General features: G+C 46.7%; 1 protein-coding gene across 3 annotated transcripts in view; it reads right to left on the bottom strand.

Moving 5' to 3' along the window:
* Positions 1–14,231, bottom strand: part of Smad9 (SMAD family member 9) — a 46,208-nt gene extending 31,977 nt beyond the window's left edge. For 2 of the 3 annotated variants that reach the window (XM_006501728.3, XM_006501729.3), the window contains exon 1: positions 13,992–14,231. The gene's annotated coding sequence lies outside the window, so the exon portion shown is untranslated. The remainder of the gene's footprint in view (positions 1–13,991) is intronic. The other variant, NM_019483.5, reaches the window with a different exon arrangement.
* Between the last annotated feature and the right edge of the window lie 2,788 nt (positions 14,232–17,019).

Raw genomic sequence — 17,019 nt, 5'->3', positions numbered from 1 at the left:
AAATCCGCAGTGACAGGAGTCTGGTGGTGATGGGAGCCTGCTCCGCAGCTCAGAGCCCTGGGTGACGATGTCAAACCATATGTGAAGTATACAAATAGTCTCTCAAGTTGCATTGTTCTGGGATTACCGGGCACTAATCGACCTACTTAAGCCTTGGGGGAGATGTATAGCCACCCTATGAAATCACAGCAGCTTGGAGCACAGCTGGGGACTGAGTCTCCGTGCGTAGACGAAGAGAGCCTAAAGAGTTTTGCTTCAAGCTTCATTTTCCACTCCACAGCTAAATGTCAACGAGGGTCTGCAGAGCCCACTGCAGGGCGCATCCTTCCAAGCCAGCTCAGCTATCAGGACCTCTGCGGCATCCCGAGATGTTGTGTATCGTGCACTTATTCCTTTGTCGTTTCTTTATCGGATGGCAAAGCTTTCATAGATAGCAATTTACTCACTCACTTCTGTATCGTTCAGCCACGTGACGTAGTATCATTGATGTGATGCTGACACCGGCTGTGGTGTCAGAATATAACAGGGACTCAACAATATTCACTGCTGGGTTAACTACTGTATCCTCTCCTGAGGAGCCCTTTGTTTTAACACCGTTGTTGTTGTTGTTGTTGTTGTTGTTGTTGTTGTTGTTGTTGTTGTTGTTGTTGTTGTTTGGTTTTTCAAGACAGAGTTTCTCTGTATAGCCCTGGCTGTCCTGGAACTCACTCTGTAGACCAGGCTGGCCCCGAACCCAGAAATCTGCCTGCCTCTGCCTCCCAACACCATTGTTGCCTCCTGCTCTGAGAACCCAGATCCTCTAACCACACATATCTCGGTTCCTAAGGCCTCCGAGGGGGCAGTAGGCAACATCTGAAGACATCTTGGTTGTCACAGATAGGGGAGGAAGATGTCGGTTAGAAGCCAGGGATACCGTTAACCAGCCTGTGATGCAGAAGAGGGCCTCTAACCGATGATCTGGATCAATGCCAATAGAGTTGAGTTGAGGAAGCCCTCATTACTCCTCTGCAGCAGTTAGCAGCCTCGTTCCTATCACTCCTCCATTTGAACTTATTCTTCCTAAATATCTTTATCCCTGCTAACGGTCTCCTATCTAATATGTCTTGTACTTATTTTTTACTATTTTGGATTTTGGGTGTTTACAGTTGGACTTTTAGAAAAACTACCCAATATGTCAATACTTCAAAAACAGACGTGAAACTGGGTTTTAAAGAGTCTTGCTACTAATTGGCCTGTTTTTAAAATATTTCTGCACCTTTAAGTCATTTTAAATGAGGAGGAAGAAGCTCCAAGAAAAGGCAAAGGCTTGGGAGATGACAGCTATTTATCCTCACGGACAAAAGTTCCCAGAACTTTGAAAGCCAAATGTCTGTCCTTGTTGCCACCTGAAGAGCAGGCACTGTCTTACCGGTGTGGAGCCACAGTGACCACCTCCTGCTCTGTGAGGCACATGACATACCTTGTAATCTAGTCTCAGTCTGCCTAAAGACCGTTCAGAGTAAGGAGCAGAAAATTTAGAAAAAATTACTTGAAATTTTCATTTACATTTGCTATTAAATTCTATAGAAGTAACACTTTTAATTAAGGATATAGGTTACATATATAATATATGCAATGCATGAAAGGGGGGATATATGAAATTTGTTTGGAATGTTAACATCTTCTGCACAATTCATATGTCTGTTACAGAGTCACCGTCAAGAATAAAGTCCTATAACTCAACAACAACAACAACAATAACAACAAACAACGACAACAACAATAACAACAACAGCAATAGCAGCAACAAAGCCATTACAAAGTGAGAAGCATACATTGTGTTGCTTCACTCCTATAATTCTGGTGAGAATAACTGGGGGATGAGGCAGAAGGATTTCCATGAACTACATAGAAGACCTTGTCTTAAAACAAACAAAATAAATAACAACAACAACAAAAACAAAACAAAACAAAACACCAGGAGCTGAGTAGTGTCACCTGCCTTTAATCCTCAGAACTTGGAACTTGAACTATGTGAGTTTGAGGCCAGTCTACATAGTGAGCTTTAGGACAGCCAGGGCTATACAGACCTAGTCTCACAAAAAAGAAAAAAGAAAAAGGTGGAGTTAATTAAACACTTGTTTCTCTCCTTTCCCTTCTCCTTCTTTTCTTCCTCCTCCCTTCTTTTCTCTTCTTGAGTTAGAGGCTTGTCTTCTTCTTTTAAAGATTGATTGATTGATTGATTGATTGATTTTATGTATCTGAGTATTCTATCTATATATAGATACACCTGCATACCAGAAGAGGGCATCAGATCCCAGTATATACTGGCTGTGAGCTATGTGGTTGCTGGGAATTGAACTCAGGACCTCTGGAAGTCCTCCTAGTGCTCCTAGCCGCTGCGCCATCTCTCCAGCATGATCAGGTGTGGTATAAACTCAGATTTAAATGACCCGTCAGCCTCTCAGGGAACTGGAGCTTTGCAGGTCCCTACTCCCATCACACCTAGCATTAAATACTCACTTCTTCAAGGAAGATACAAGAGTGACAAGCCCATGACATCAGCATCACTGGGGACCCAAATCAAAACACAAAGAGGTGTGGCTTCACCATATTAAAAGGGCTACCAACCAGCAAAGCAGAGAGCACCTGAGGTGAAAGTGGACTCAGAGGTCAGCCCCGTGGGTGGAGACGGAAAACAGCTTGGCCACATTTCATAGCTGTTCACACAGTTACAGTTAGACAAACAATCCAAGGAGTGCATCCCAATTCAAAACCAAATGCTCAGTAGTGTGGTATCCATGCCAGTTTGATTCACAATGGCTTCGAGGTGGAAAGCAACTATCGACAGATGGATGGATAAACAGAGGTGGGACACACACACCCGAGGTGTCTATTTTCCAGTCACAGGAAGAGAAAGGCACGCTCTACAGTGTGGGCAAACCTCGGGAACACTGCTTAGCGATGGAAAACAGACGCTAAGGATCAACGATGAGGATTCACCGGGCGTGGAATATCCAGAGGGTCGTAAAGACGGTACTTATGAAGAATGGAGGGGGAGGGCACCAGCGTGGGCCGGAAGGGGGAATGGGGACCACTGATCAAAGGGCTTCGAACATTAGTCTGAGAGGCGAGCTATGAGGCGAGCTCTTCGAGCTCTTCGAGCAGTGGTGACAGACTGCCTGAGCAGGCTTAATGCTTAAACTCAACAGCCAGAGAATTAAAAAAAAAAAAAAAAAAAAAAAAAAAAAAAAAGGTAAACACATTTTTACATGATAAAGATTTCATTCCAGGTGTCAAACCGTCAAACCGTGCGCTCTGTTATCCTTCAAGGGCTTTCTCTTCCCCCCATCTGCCAGAGTTAAACGTGTTTTTAATAAATGTTAATTCTTGTAGAATAACGTATCAAGTCCGAGTTTTTTTAGACAGCCATCCCTGCAGGCTGCGCTATGAAGGAGGCCTCGGGCCTGTGAGCCCTGGCGCTCCGCCTGCCCTTCGGTTCCCTTCCTCTCAGTAAATGCAGCTTCGCATAAACATATCAATTTCCTCTGATGGCGGAGGTTTGGGGTTTAGAGCAAAGTGCCATTTTAAAAATAACATTTGCTTCAACACTGAGGGAAAGAGGAACGATGGGCTAAACCCCAGAGAGACTCATTTTTTAATGAGATCTGTTTTCTACCTCAGAACCAGCCGACAGCAACTTTACACAGCCTTAATCAATACTGCTCTCAGCTTTATTATTTTTTTCTGTATCAGTTTGTCTTATGATGTAAGCTCTAAAAGTTCTTCCAGCATTGAGGTGGGGGAGGGAGAGAGGGAGGGAGGGAGAGAGGGAGGGAGGGAGGGAGGGAGAGAGGGAGGGAGGGAGGGAGGGAGGGAGGGAGGAATCTCTAGAAGACGACTTAGGTTCAATTCCCAGCACTCACATGGCTGCTCAAACCATCCCAAACTCCAGTTCCAGAGAAGCCAGTGCCCTCTTCTGGCCTCCACAGGTACTGCATGCACGTGACGCAAGCCAACAGTCATGTACATAAAACAAATAAATGTTTTAAAAGATGCTCTCCGCTGGGCAGTGGTGGAGCACGCCTTTAATCCCAGCACTTGGGAGGCAGAGGCAGGGGGATTTCTGAGTTCGAAGCCAGCCTGGTCTCCAAAGTGAGTTCCAGGACACCCAGGGTTACACAGAGAAACTCTGTCTCAAAAAGACCATAAATAAATAAATAAATAAATAAATAAATAAATAAATAAATATGCTCTCCAACTAAAACATCGTATTACAAACATTACTAAGGCAACTATAAGTATGCTGGGGGGAAGGGGGAAGTCTGATAGTGTGATAGTTACAGTTGCTAGTACTTCAGAACCTCCAAGATGTCAGATTGGAAGGGCCACACAATCTGAACTTCATTCTTTCAAAACTGACTATACCGTCCCTCCTGAAACAGGAGCACAAAAGAGCTGACCATGTGGAAATATTATGGGTCCAACCACCTTTACATCATACTACACAATTAAATATTAAAATATTTGAAGCTCATTTAAAATATACTTTTAAATTTTTATTTATTTCTATTTTCAGGTGCATGGGTGTTTTGCCTGCATGTGTGTATGCGCACCACCTGTATCCAGTGCCTACCGAGGCCAGAAGAGGATGCTGTATCCCCTGAGACCTGTTAGCTTGCCTCACTATAGTAGTAAAATAACAACAAAAACAACAACAACAACCCAAACAAAACAAAACCCAATGAAATCCACCTCAGAAATATATCATGGCTGAAGCAAGAAAGGTTAACACAATAGATAGGAATTATTTTATTAGGGCCCAGTTTAAGAAAGTTGTTAGGTGACATCCCAGCTTTCCAGCCAGCCGACTCTCTTGCAGACACCAAAGTGAGAAGCCGGCTGCTGAGCTGCTGAGCGGCCGCTCCTGCTTGGCTGCTCTTACCAGATGCTGGACTGGAAAGCATGGGGCCAGCTCTTAGCCACTCGTGTGAAAAGCAGCTTGACTTCTTCTCCTCTACCCCACATTCCGATGGGCACCAAATCCCGATGCCCCGGGCGACTGCTCCCGTAGTCTCCTCCCGTTTGGATACCCTAGCCAGCTTTCTTCCTAGTCCACAGCAGAGCCAGTTACAAACCATGTGACGACAGCCCACGTGACACGTTCCTGTGCTGAACAACACTACGGGATCACCGTTGTATGTCTGTAGTTGGGATTAAAAGTACTGCATGTGCACTGATCGCCACCCCTCAAGGTTCACTCTACGCAGTTTACGTATTTTCATGTTAACAGAGTGAGGCGGGTGTGTGCATGTGCTCATGTTTTGAGCTTCTAAAGCTCGTCACCTTCTGACCTTACCCGTGTTTCCAGCTCCCTCCGCTCCTCCTTCAGGAAGCAGACTTCTTGGAAACCCTCCCCAGGGGCCTCCAAGCACTGCAGCAGCAAGCATCTGTCCTGCACACCGAGCTCCCGCAAACGGGCATCCTCATCCCTGTATTTGTTAAAAGCTGAGAGTCTCCCCAAAGCCATTAACCATGCCACCAGGCACACAGACACCATCGAGAAATGGAGAGTGAGTCAAGGGCCAAGTGCAGTTTTATCAATGACATAAACTGTTGCTTTATTCAATGCCATGTGATCGGTCCACCCTCTGGTCTAAAACTCCCTGCTTTGCTAGTGTCATATAATGCCTTTCAAAGGCAGACTTACACAATATGTACAACTACTTCTGGGCCATTTAATAGTTTACCTGTTGTGATGGTTTTTATATGCTTGGCCCTGGAAGTGACCCTATTGGAGTAGGTCTGGCCCTTTTGGAGTAGGTGTGTCACTGTGGGCGTAAGCTTTAAGACACTTATCCTAGCTGCCTGGAAGCCAGTATTCTGCTAGCAGCCTCCAGATGAAGATGTAGCTCAGCTCCTCCTGCCTGCCTGGATGCTGCCATGTTCCCGGGAGCCTTGATGATAATGGACTGAACCTCTGAACCTGTAAGCCAGTCCCAATTAAATATTGTCCTTATAAGACTTGCCTTGGTCATGGTGTCTATTCACAGCAGTAAAACCCTAACTAAGACACCTGCTTTAAATGGTCTTCTACAGAATACTAACTTAGATGTGAATCCCTGGAAAGACATAAATGGCTATAAATAATATTTCAACATTTTTAAACAGTTGTGTGTGTGTGTGTGTGTGTGTGTGTTTTGAGGCTGGCTGAGTTCCTGGCTGCCGGGGGAGAGGAGGAACCACTAATAACTCAAGTGCATGTGCCTCTAAATCCAGCCCTTGGGAGGCTGAAGGAGGAAGATGGGCAGCCTGGCATCATGGTGACATGTTGTCACAAACAGCTCCCAAGTAAACCATGCCTTGGCTGCTGTCCAGGGAAGGTCAGAAGTGATGATGCCTTAGTGGCCATTAGAAGCATGACAGCATCTCGGACTGTCCTTCTTGTCTCTCTTTAACACCGCCTTCCTATCCCCACCCTCTGAAAGTTGTCTTTTGGCCACATGTTAAAACTCAATAGTTCTTCCTTATCTAAGGAATAAACCTGAACCCCTATGCTCTTCTCTTCACTATAGCCCACAGCGTCCCCATTCCCACTCCCAAGCTATTAGCATCTATAAGGAAAGCAGGTGAGGGCAGAAACTAAACATGTACAACCAAGGATGACCTGGGCCTATGCTAGGGCTGAGTGGCTCAAGATGAGATGTAGTTTCTAGTCTCCATGAGCTTTCAGTCCTCCCAAGGAGGCCAACCACGAGACACCAACGGTTTTTTTGAGACACGGTTTCTCTGTGTAACCCTGGCTGTTCTGGAACTGGCACTGTAGACCAGCCTAGCCTCGGACTCTCAGAGATCCACCTGCCTCTGCCTCCTGAGTGCTGGGATTAAAGGTGTCTGTCTGGCTAATATTTTGGTATATTTATTTATCTTTACTTTATGGGCATGAGTGTGTGTGCCTTGCATGTATATCTAACCACCACACTCATGTGATGCCCTCAGAAACCAGAAGAGGGCATCCTATCCCCTAAAACTGGGGTTACAGACAGTTGTGAGCCCCAGATGGGTGCTGGGAATTGAACCTAGGTCCTCTGCAAGAGCAGCCAGAGCTCTTAACTACTGAGCTGTCTCTCCAGCCATGATACTATCCTTAATTGTTTTCTTTATTCTTGAAATTTTCTCACATAGACAAAGGAATATGATCACATATGCCCCCCACCTCCCCCACCCAACATCCCCATAACCTTCTAATATACCTCCCTTCTAACTTCATCTCTGTTTTTCTTTAATACCCAACTTGATCGTGCTAGTACTGGCCACGTGTGCATGGAGGTGGGGCCATCACTGGAGGGTGGGAATCCCCATCAGTAGCCATACTCTCAAAAATGAATGCTTGCCCTTCCCTCTGCTCTTTAATGAGGGGTGAGGGCTCAGAGATCATCTATCCCATCTATTTCAGTGGGCTTGACCTTGTGCATAAACCCCAGACACTGTGAGCTGCAGTCTGAAAGCCACACCGTGTCCAGAAAACAAGCCCTTCACAGCCCTCTGCCCCATCCTATGATCTCACACTTCCATGATGTTCCCTGGGCCTTGCTGGGGGAGCGCAGGGGGTCAACTACAGATGCCCTGCTCAATCTCTCAGCCTCAGCACTTTGACAACTCATGCATCTCTACACTGACTGCTGCCTCCTGGGAAAAAAACTTTTTTTGAAAAAAAATTTCTGACCAAGGCTGAGAGTAGAAGGGCAGCCCAGGTCCTGCATTTGGGACGGGTCCTCAGCCTGGGTCCACAGCTTCTCTGGGATGCTACCCGATATTTGCTTTTCTGATCTCCTTCGCTCTCTGTGAACTTGTCTGTAGAGTCCAGGGTATTATTTTTAATGTTGTTTCTTATTTTGTGGAGCACCCCCCCACACACACACACACAGCCTGGTTTGGGACCTAATAAGCAATTCAGACACAGTGGTTGTAGGGTATAAAAGAAAGGTGGAAAGGAAGGAAAAGCGCCAGCCCCCACCCCTCATGCTTACACTCTGACGCTGCATCTACAATCACCTCACATTTAAAAATCAACACAATATTTCAAAGAACCAGAACCCATTTACACAAAATCTCTTGCCAGTGGTTGGAAGGGAATCACAATGGAAGGCAAAGGGAATGCCACATCTCTGAAGTGACATCAGTCCGCCAGCTGCCATGGTTTGCAAACACAGCCAGCACCTGATGGTCCATTTGTACAAACACATAATTAGTCAATAAGCCAGAGGGAAGTATTCATGTACACAGAGCTTTCCATATGGCCAACTTCTGATCCAACTCACACTCCTGAGGAGGAAGCTCTGCTACCCCTAGGAAACAGAGAAGGGCTGGAGGTCAGGCCCTGAAATCTTTTCCACAGGGTACATTCCCTCTCTGTCCTTGTTCACTGCCACTAGTTTTGGCTTCACAAGTCTCTCCTCCCTCTGTCAATCATCACTCTGAGTAGCCTCTGGTCCCTGGTGGTTTTACACATATGTTAGATAACTCATTTGCAAATAAAAACAAATTCCTTCTCCCACAGAGAAGATGGCTCTTAAGGTATTTCCTCTGCTAGTCTGCTAAGACAGTCATGTGGCTTAGGGACCTTGTACTCTGCTAATGCCGGGTCAAATAGACACTGCCTCCCAGGGACATCTCTCAATCCACTTTCTATAGCACTCTGCTGCCCATCCTTTCGAGAGCCTCACGCTGTCCCCCTAGCACTAATGTGCTGGCTTTAAAGTGGCCTGACCTTTCCCCTGCTCCTCCCAAACGCCAGCTCTGTCCTCCCTGATTCTCAGAAAAACAAAAGACGAATCCATTAATCAATAATGAAGCATGAACGATAAGCGAGGTCAACTGTTCTACCACAAAGCAGAAAATAGGTAGGCTCTTTGCGTCCTTTCCTAGGTTGTCATCATTTTTTTTCTGAAAGATGGTATTGCCAAGGTCGGCAATTTCAACTCTGAAAGTTTAAGAAGTCACTGCTTGGGCTGAACACTCCTCAAGCGTGCCTTGAGAAAGATCTGCACGTTCAATGGGGCCTAGAACACAGGCACACTCCCCCCACACAGGCTTCTGAGGGATAGCAGTGAAAGGCTCAGGCCCTGCAGAGGGACACAGGCTACAAATGAAGGCTGGGTCTGCAGACAGAACTCCTGCTCTGTCTAGAAGGCCTCCCTGAGTCAGGGCGTTGAAGTGCTTGTTTGAGTGTGTACATACCCACCATCTCCAAACCTTGTGCAAACAATCACTGTAACTTACAACCTTATAAGTTGTCGGCTATTAACCGAATTTCAGTTATACCTGGTGGCACGTGACTGTAATCCCACACTTGAGAGGCTGAGGCAGGAGGATCACTTTAAATGTGAGGTCACCCTGTGATACATAGCAAGACCCTACCTTAAAAAAAAAAAAAAAATCCAACATGGAGAAGAGAGGTGGTCAGTGGGCATGGAGTTCCACCCCAGCCTTTAGGAGAAGGCCAGTCAGTTTTCTTCATAGGTGCGGCCTTCTATAGCTCAGCTCGCTCCAGCAGAAGGCCACAATTCCAAGAGTATACGGCAGCACAAACTGCATATGATAGGTTAAAAATAGCAACAAAAGCGGGGCATGGTGGCACACACCTTTAATCCAAGCACTCGGGAGGCAGAGGCAGGCAGATTTCTGAGTTCGAGGCCAGCCTGGTCTACAAAGTGAGTTCCAGGACAGCCAGGGCTATACAGAAAAACCCTGTCTTGAAAAACCAACAAAACACAATAAACAAAGAACAAAAAAACCAAAAAACAAAAAACAAAAAACAACAAAGATAACACGAATCTGGCCAGGTAGAGATGTGAGGGTGACTCTGAGAGGAGCTGGAAGAGGGATGAGTGCAATCTAATAACATGTATGAGATGCTCAAATAACTAAGGGGGGAGGGGGGAGGGGGGAGGGGGAGAGAGGGATGGGAGAGGGGATGGGGAGGAAGGGAGGGAGGGAAGGAGAGAGCAGAGAGACAAAAACAAAGACAGAGAGGCAGAAAGAGAGGCAGAGAAAGAGGCAGACAGAGAAAGAAGTGAAAGGAAATAAACAAAGGGATTGGATACTCGAGAGCAGAGGCAAACAGAAGGGCAGAGAGAGAGGATTTCACATTTAGTATTTTTTTAAGGCAACTCAAACATTGATTAGAAAAACCGCAGAGCTATGTAAGTCTCCTTGACATTCATCCCACGGGTTACACTTGCTCCCTTTAACTTCAATATGGGCTTCGGAAGAAGGGCCGGAAAACCAGACAGCTTTTGGCAGGACGGCCTCTGAAGGGCTGCAGTCTTGCCCCGGGCACATGCACAGTTCATCTCTTAATGTTCCTGCGCGATGTTTTTAAACCAAACTGGATTTAACTTTTTAAATGCAGCATCCCTGATTCTTAGGAAGTTGACTGGGAGTTAATGAAAGCTTCCCAATAAAAAGCTTACCATCAAATGGATCTTCTAGGCCTGATATTTACCCAGGTTCTAGTTTTCACCCTGCCATGCACTAACTCCATCTTAGATCAGTGAGCAGCCCTTGATACACATTAAGGATCCCTGAGCACCCAGCTCTAACCAAGTAAAAGCTCAAATCAGGAGTTCGAACACACACACTCACACACATGCATTGCCAATTTTGAGGGGGGAACCAGCGGACTGTGTCAACAATTCTCTTGTTAAAATCAAATTAGAGTTTTATTGTGGTGGCTATATTGTATTAAAATCTGGATTTTTTTTCCTAAAAAGCTTGCATTGTCTATATAGTGAATCTAATATGGAAAATTTCTATTTCAATAACAGTTGTCACTGAACTTTCCTGACCGAACAGCTCAGCCGCAGTGTTCCCTGGGGTGGGGGGGAGGCCCACAGGGGTGGCTTGAGCTCAGGATGCTGTCCCCTGTGGGCTGACATCAGCTCCCCACTTCTTCACAAGGCCTCGGCTTACCTGCACAGTGGCTTTGAAGGATGGGCTTTTAAGACCTAGTCTGTGGGTGAAATGCTTTTATAGATTTTATTTCAGAAGGGACCCGGGTTCAATAAAGAGAGTTTTTCATTTAATTAATATTTATTGACTAAGTCCTGAGCCAAGCACTGCAGTTAACAGTAAAGGAGGGAATAAGGAAGAAATAGGTGAGCACGTTGTGCAAAGCGACATAGGCTCGGAGGACATACCCACCACTAAGGTTGTCTGAGAAAAGTCCGTGACCGTGACTATAGCACTTGGGCAGAGCCGACAAAATGAGGAGGTGTCCAGCAAATATAGGGATCTGATGGGAGGTGAGGCCAGAGGGAAAGGCATTCTGAGACTGAGCCTGGGTTCAAGGAAATAGGCCGATAAAAGGAAAGTCTGGGTTTGCGTGGGAAGCTGTAATTCACTCTTGTAACCCCAATGGGAGGCATGGGAAAATAAGCCTGGCCAGGGACACCCTGTATGAGGCAGACCAGGGGACCTAGGCTGGGTGCTGGCAGGGTGAAGACACATGAAGACGAAAACCCAGTTTGCATGGTCCTGATAACATCTAATGCTGGCATTACTCTTAAAATCCTAAGTACTTTATTTAGTTGGCACAGGCATGCTTTACTGGAATATTTGCTTTTAAAGGTTAGTTGATTGCCAGGGAATATTTGTTTATTTTTCTATGTCCCTGTTCTTACACAAACACCCCTCAGGTTAACACAACACCCTCCTGTCTGCTCACAGCATCGAAATAAAATTTAGGCAACTTTCCAAATCACTAACAACGGTAATAAAGGGAATAAAAACCCAACGGCCCAGAATTACAACAATTTGAGGAGATTCGTGCTTTCAACCTACACCCAGTTTGCTGGTTTATTCTGGATACACCCATTTCTGGATTCCTCCGTACGCACAAGAATAAACAGAAGTCTACGCTAAGCTCTGTCAAAACATTGGGATTTAATGCCATGTTTCAAAAAAAAAAATAAAACCCAAGAATATTTATATCATAACTCTGACCTTCCCACCCTGGGTAAGTATAATTTAGATCATATTAAAGCAAGATGATGAAATTGTTTTCTTGTACTAGGGAGGGAAGGTCAGATAGAATCAGCTGCCTTCATTCGCCAGTGACCATCTCTCTCCAACTCGGCAAAGAACGTTGCACTCTCGCCCATCAGAACCCAATTATTTGTAAAACTGATATTGAATTCTTTTATTCATACGAAAGAATAATTTCTTTGATTTTTTTTTTCTCCTCCTCCTCCAATTTGGCCACCTGGCCAGAAAAGATACACAAATTTACCATTTATTCAATGCTTAGATATCTGGGGTGACGTTTCCTATAATAGAAATGTTTCTTCTTTTTCTTCCTACATCTTAGGGTATCAGAGACACAGAAGTTTATACCAGTGAATATTTTCTGATTTGCCCATTAGCTGGGGAATATGTCAGTAAAAGCAAAAGAAATATTTGATAAAGAAAACACCAAGTGCCTCATGCTGACTTTAAAAGACTTGACAAGTGCTTAAGGTTAACTTTAATTTGTCTCTGATTTTTAGACAACTCCACTGGTAAGTGAGCTTGCTGGATCCAGACTAGGCAAACATTCTCCAAAGCATAGCTCAAACTGGGTGGGGGTAGGGGGGTGAGGGGAGGAGAGGGGAGCAACCCGACAAAGCCAACCACTCAAGCATAAAAGTGGGGGGCCTCAGTGTCAGGAAAGACTCAGAAAAGGCTGGCTTGCAGGAAGCTGCCTTGTCACCAAGGAGTCTGTTTTCAGAAATACTTGACACCTTGATAATCTTAGCATATTTTAAAGGTTCCTTATTTATAAACTACCACACCGGTTTCTTAACTGTGATGTCCTTGGATAATCAACCACAGATCTAAACTCATGTTCCTGGCTTTCTAAAGGCAGAGCATTGAATCCTGGTCGTTTGCTAGAGAGTGTGCTAGGGCTGAATTTTTATTTCCTTTTTAAAATATAAATGAATAGTTTTTTAAGTGTAAACATCCGAAGGCATTCCTTCTCATTGACAGGCATGCTAGCACATTTCACAACCACAAATCCTCCCGAGGAGTGGCCTAGGAAGCGGCAATGATTTAAAGGGCCGAAGACTACCGTTATTCTCCACTCCCGTTGCTAATTACATTTTTACAGAACGTCGTCAGCAAGCCATAAAAGTAAAAATGATTCCTAGTGTTCTGTGGCTGTGCATTTGACCGAATTACATACAATTTGCTTCCAAAAGGAGATCCACTTCATTTGTAGGTTATTTCTCAGGAGGACCAGTTCCAGTCCAGAGATAGGCTGACGCTAACGGAGGACCTCAAAACTATCATTTTAAATTGCCATGGTAGAGAGAGGGAGAGAGGGGAGGGAGTAAGAAGTGCAGCGATTAGCCACCCTTAAGAAGGTTCCCCACACGCCTCCCACAAGGCCGGCGTCAGTCAGTCGCCTGCATCTGTCCCCACCTCGCCCCCTCCTGTCTGCGCAGCGCTGGCACCCAATGGTAGGCCCAGGAGAAGACAAACACAACCCAACAGCTACAGACACTCAACATTCCTAACTTTTTTTCTTCTCTTTCTCACTGTGTATGCCTCAAAGGTAAGCAGAGAAGGAAAAAAAAAATGACATGAGTATGAAATAAGGCTTCGTAGCCAAGGGTGCCCTGGAGTTTTAAAATCTCCCCCAGAGTCACAATAACTACCTTACACGCACTCACACTAGCCTCTTTACTGTCATGCTCTGCAGCAAAGGACTACTTCCCGGAGCTGAGCTCCAGGGCGCCTGTCCCTGGGTACAGGACAGTGTGCATCCTTCTGCACTCGGCCCACGCGCATCCCGCATCCCTGCCCACGCCCCGGGTCACGCGTCGCGCCATAGGTCCCAGGTGCTGGGATGCCGCGGAGCCCTCGCACACTACAGACACCACCCAGGTTCTCCACGGAGAACCAAGTCCCACGCCTGGGGACCTCAGGGGCCTCCCGAGTGCCCACGCCCGCGGCATGGCAGCGCTTACCTGTCCGAGAGGTGCCACGCGTGCCCCCCGCGCACTCCGGTTGCGCGGTAGCTGCAGGGTCGGCCGGGCGGCGGCGGGACCGAGACAGCGGCTCCAGAGGCGTCAGTCAGGCTGGAGCCTCCTCCTCGGCCGCCCGCGTGAGTGCGCCGCGCTGGAAGGGCGCCAGGCGGCCGTGCGCGCAGCCCCAGCCAGGAGGGGCCAAGCGCCCTGGCCGCGCCACGCTCCCCGCCCCGCCGCGCACCCGCCCGCTCTGCACATCATGCCTGCAGAGAGCCTTCAGGGACAGAGGAGTCTCCGGGTCATCCCCAGAAAATGTCCTTCCCACCTGGACAGGCTGTAGGCAGCAGAGGGAGGGGGGCGGTTGTCCTCCCCTCCCCTTGCTCCAGGAGAGGCAGACAGGACCACCAACCATGCCTGTCTCCTGAACCGCAGAGTCCTGGTCCCTGGAGGCCACGCTTACTGGCTGTCTGTTCCTCTGAGGCATGACTGGCCCTGGCATCAGCCCAAGAACATCTAAACGAGCTGAGTGGCAAGCAGAGTTTCAAACCAGTTCTATAATATGTAGGTTGTGATTTCTTATCCAGCGTAGAATACATGCTACCTAATCTACTCATGATATACATCATGGGCACGAGGAACCTTCCTGCCCAGTGGCCTGGCTATCTCCTAGGTTGCCTGCCTCTGAAAAGCCGCTTGGAAAGTGGCACCGGTATGCCGAAGGCCTTTGATCCCTCACCAAACCTCCTTATAGGTCTTCCAAGAGGAAGAGGATGGTACAGGGCCACCTCAGTCAGCCCCAGAACACAAATGTCCACTAAGAGGCCAAGGCACCTTTGAAATGTAAACGAAGGTCCTTCGGTTGAACTTCTTTTTCTAATCCTCAAACCTCCGCTTTCTGGAACACGGGTAGTTTTGCATCATCATCCAAGTGTAGCCTAGGAGGGCCTTGCTTGTAAAAACAGATCGCAGAAGTTTAAATGCCTCTTTAACTTCAAATCGAAAGTGTCTTTCTACACCTGGCTCATCTACCCTGCTGTAACCGAGCTATGATAGGTTTCTGATTGACCTGGAGAGGAAGAAACCCCAGAAGAAATACTGTCCGGTGGTGGTGGAACGTTCCAAGCCATGGGCTGGAAGAGGGCTGTGCTTTGTGTATATTTAGAGGCAAGTAAACTAATTAGGTTCTCTGAATCGATACCTTGCAGCTCAGGGATTCCACCCCCCTCCCAGAAATGATATTAAAGAAAGAAGTGATCCAATCAGATTCGGAAGAAGCACAAACTGTTGGAAGACCTCTGCTAAGCAGGCTCAAGCTTCCACAATGGAGGCTGTGAGTTCACAGAAGTCAAGAGACATGTAGGAAGGGGTAGGGGTGGGACGGGCCTTTGTGTGTCCTCTGCCCTTTCTGGACTTTACTCCCTAAAGGTTAGGGAGATAAAACAGTAAGACCTGGTGGGATTCAAGAAAGGGCAAACACCAGCCCTGGAGAAGAACACACGCTGATGGATTCTTTTGACCACCCTGGTTATAAAAATTCTCCTCTCTAATCTATCTTCTTCTGCGTTTTTTTTTTTTTAATCATATAATAGGAACATAATTCTCTTCCACCACAGCACTGTGTTACAGAAATGCACAGGAAACCAGACTGTCAACAGTTGTGATGAGGTGGTAATTCCCTTATAAATTTGGTTAGGGACCTGAAAAAAAAAAAAAAGCACAGCTAAAATTTTCTGGGAGAATATACCAATTGGGAAGACTGTGAGCATCCTTGCTGTTCCTACTTCTGCCCACATCTGTTAGACGCACAGTGCTACAGCTGGGCTCCGAAGTACCCTGCAAATCTGTGTATGAAACACACCTGCCTGGGCTCCAATGAGTGGCAGTGTTGGGAAGTGGTTTGTTAGAGAAGTTTCCCTTACTGGCAACATAAAACTGAAGAGGGTATAAGTACCCTGGCTCCTTCTCTGGATGGCCATGAAGTGACCTCATCTTCCTTTGACACATGCTCCCTCCATGGGCCCAATCAGAGCCAAACCTCAGAGTCAAAATAAGCTTTTCCTCCGCTTCAGTTGTCACAGTGACGGAAAGCTTACTCACACTCAGCACGGTCATCAGTTGATGTCTACCCTCCACTTTGCATACATCTCTTGTAACTCGTAGCTGGTCCAGCTTTGGAGTGGTTCTGCTCACAGCTGTAACTGTACCCAGCCCACCCCCTCCTGCCACCACTTCTTCTTCTTCTTCTTCTTCTTCTTCTTCTTCTTCTTCTTCTTCTTCTTCTTCTTCTTCTTCTTCTTCCCCTCCTGCCACTTCTTTGCATCACTTCTACACAGTGACCAAAAATGCAAGAGCAGTGGTGTCAGGGAGGAAAGATTTATTTCTGCTCTTGATCTGAGAGGGCGCCATCCATCGTGATGGAAAAGCACTGTGCTGGATGGAACGGTGGAGCAGCTTGGAGCTGTGCAGCCAGAGGAGGAGGCAGCTGGTTTCACTGCCCTGGCAGGAAGATGGATGGCCTAAAATGCTCAGCCCCTCTGTACATCTGACAACTCCATCCCATTCCTAGGTATATTGCTATGATAAAACAGACCCAGCCCAACCTGAGGATGAACCAGTTTATTTTATCTCACAGTTTATAATCCACCGTGCAGGACAGTCAGGGAGGAACCTGGAGCAAGATTGGAAGCAGAGGCCATGGAGGAAGGTTGCTTACTGGCTCACTCCCCTTGGCCTGCTCAGCCTGCTTTCTCTATAACCCAAGAGGACTGACTACCTGCCTAGCCATGGCACCACCCACGGTGATCTGGGCCCTCCCACATCAATCATAAACTAAGAAAATACCCCCATGGACTTGCCAGCTGATCAATCTAATGCAAGCATTGTGTCAACTGAGGTTCTCTCTTCCCAGGTGACCCTAGCTTGTGTCAAGTTGATAAAAACAACAACAATAAAGCAAACCTGACTGGCACCACCCAAAACTGGGCGACCTGCTAGAGACCAGGTGTTTGAGTGTGAGGCTATAGTGTGA

Source organism: Mus musculus, chromosome 3, assembly GCF_000001635.26.
Source record: "Mus musculus strain C57BL/6J chromosome 3, GRCm38.p6 C57BL/6J".
Taxonomy (NCBI): domain Eukaryota; kingdom Metazoa; phylum Chordata; class Mammalia; order Rodentia; family Muridae; genus Mus; species Mus musculus.
Note: the sequence above shows the minus strand (reverse complement) of the source record. Positions and strands in the feature narration are given on the sequence as shown.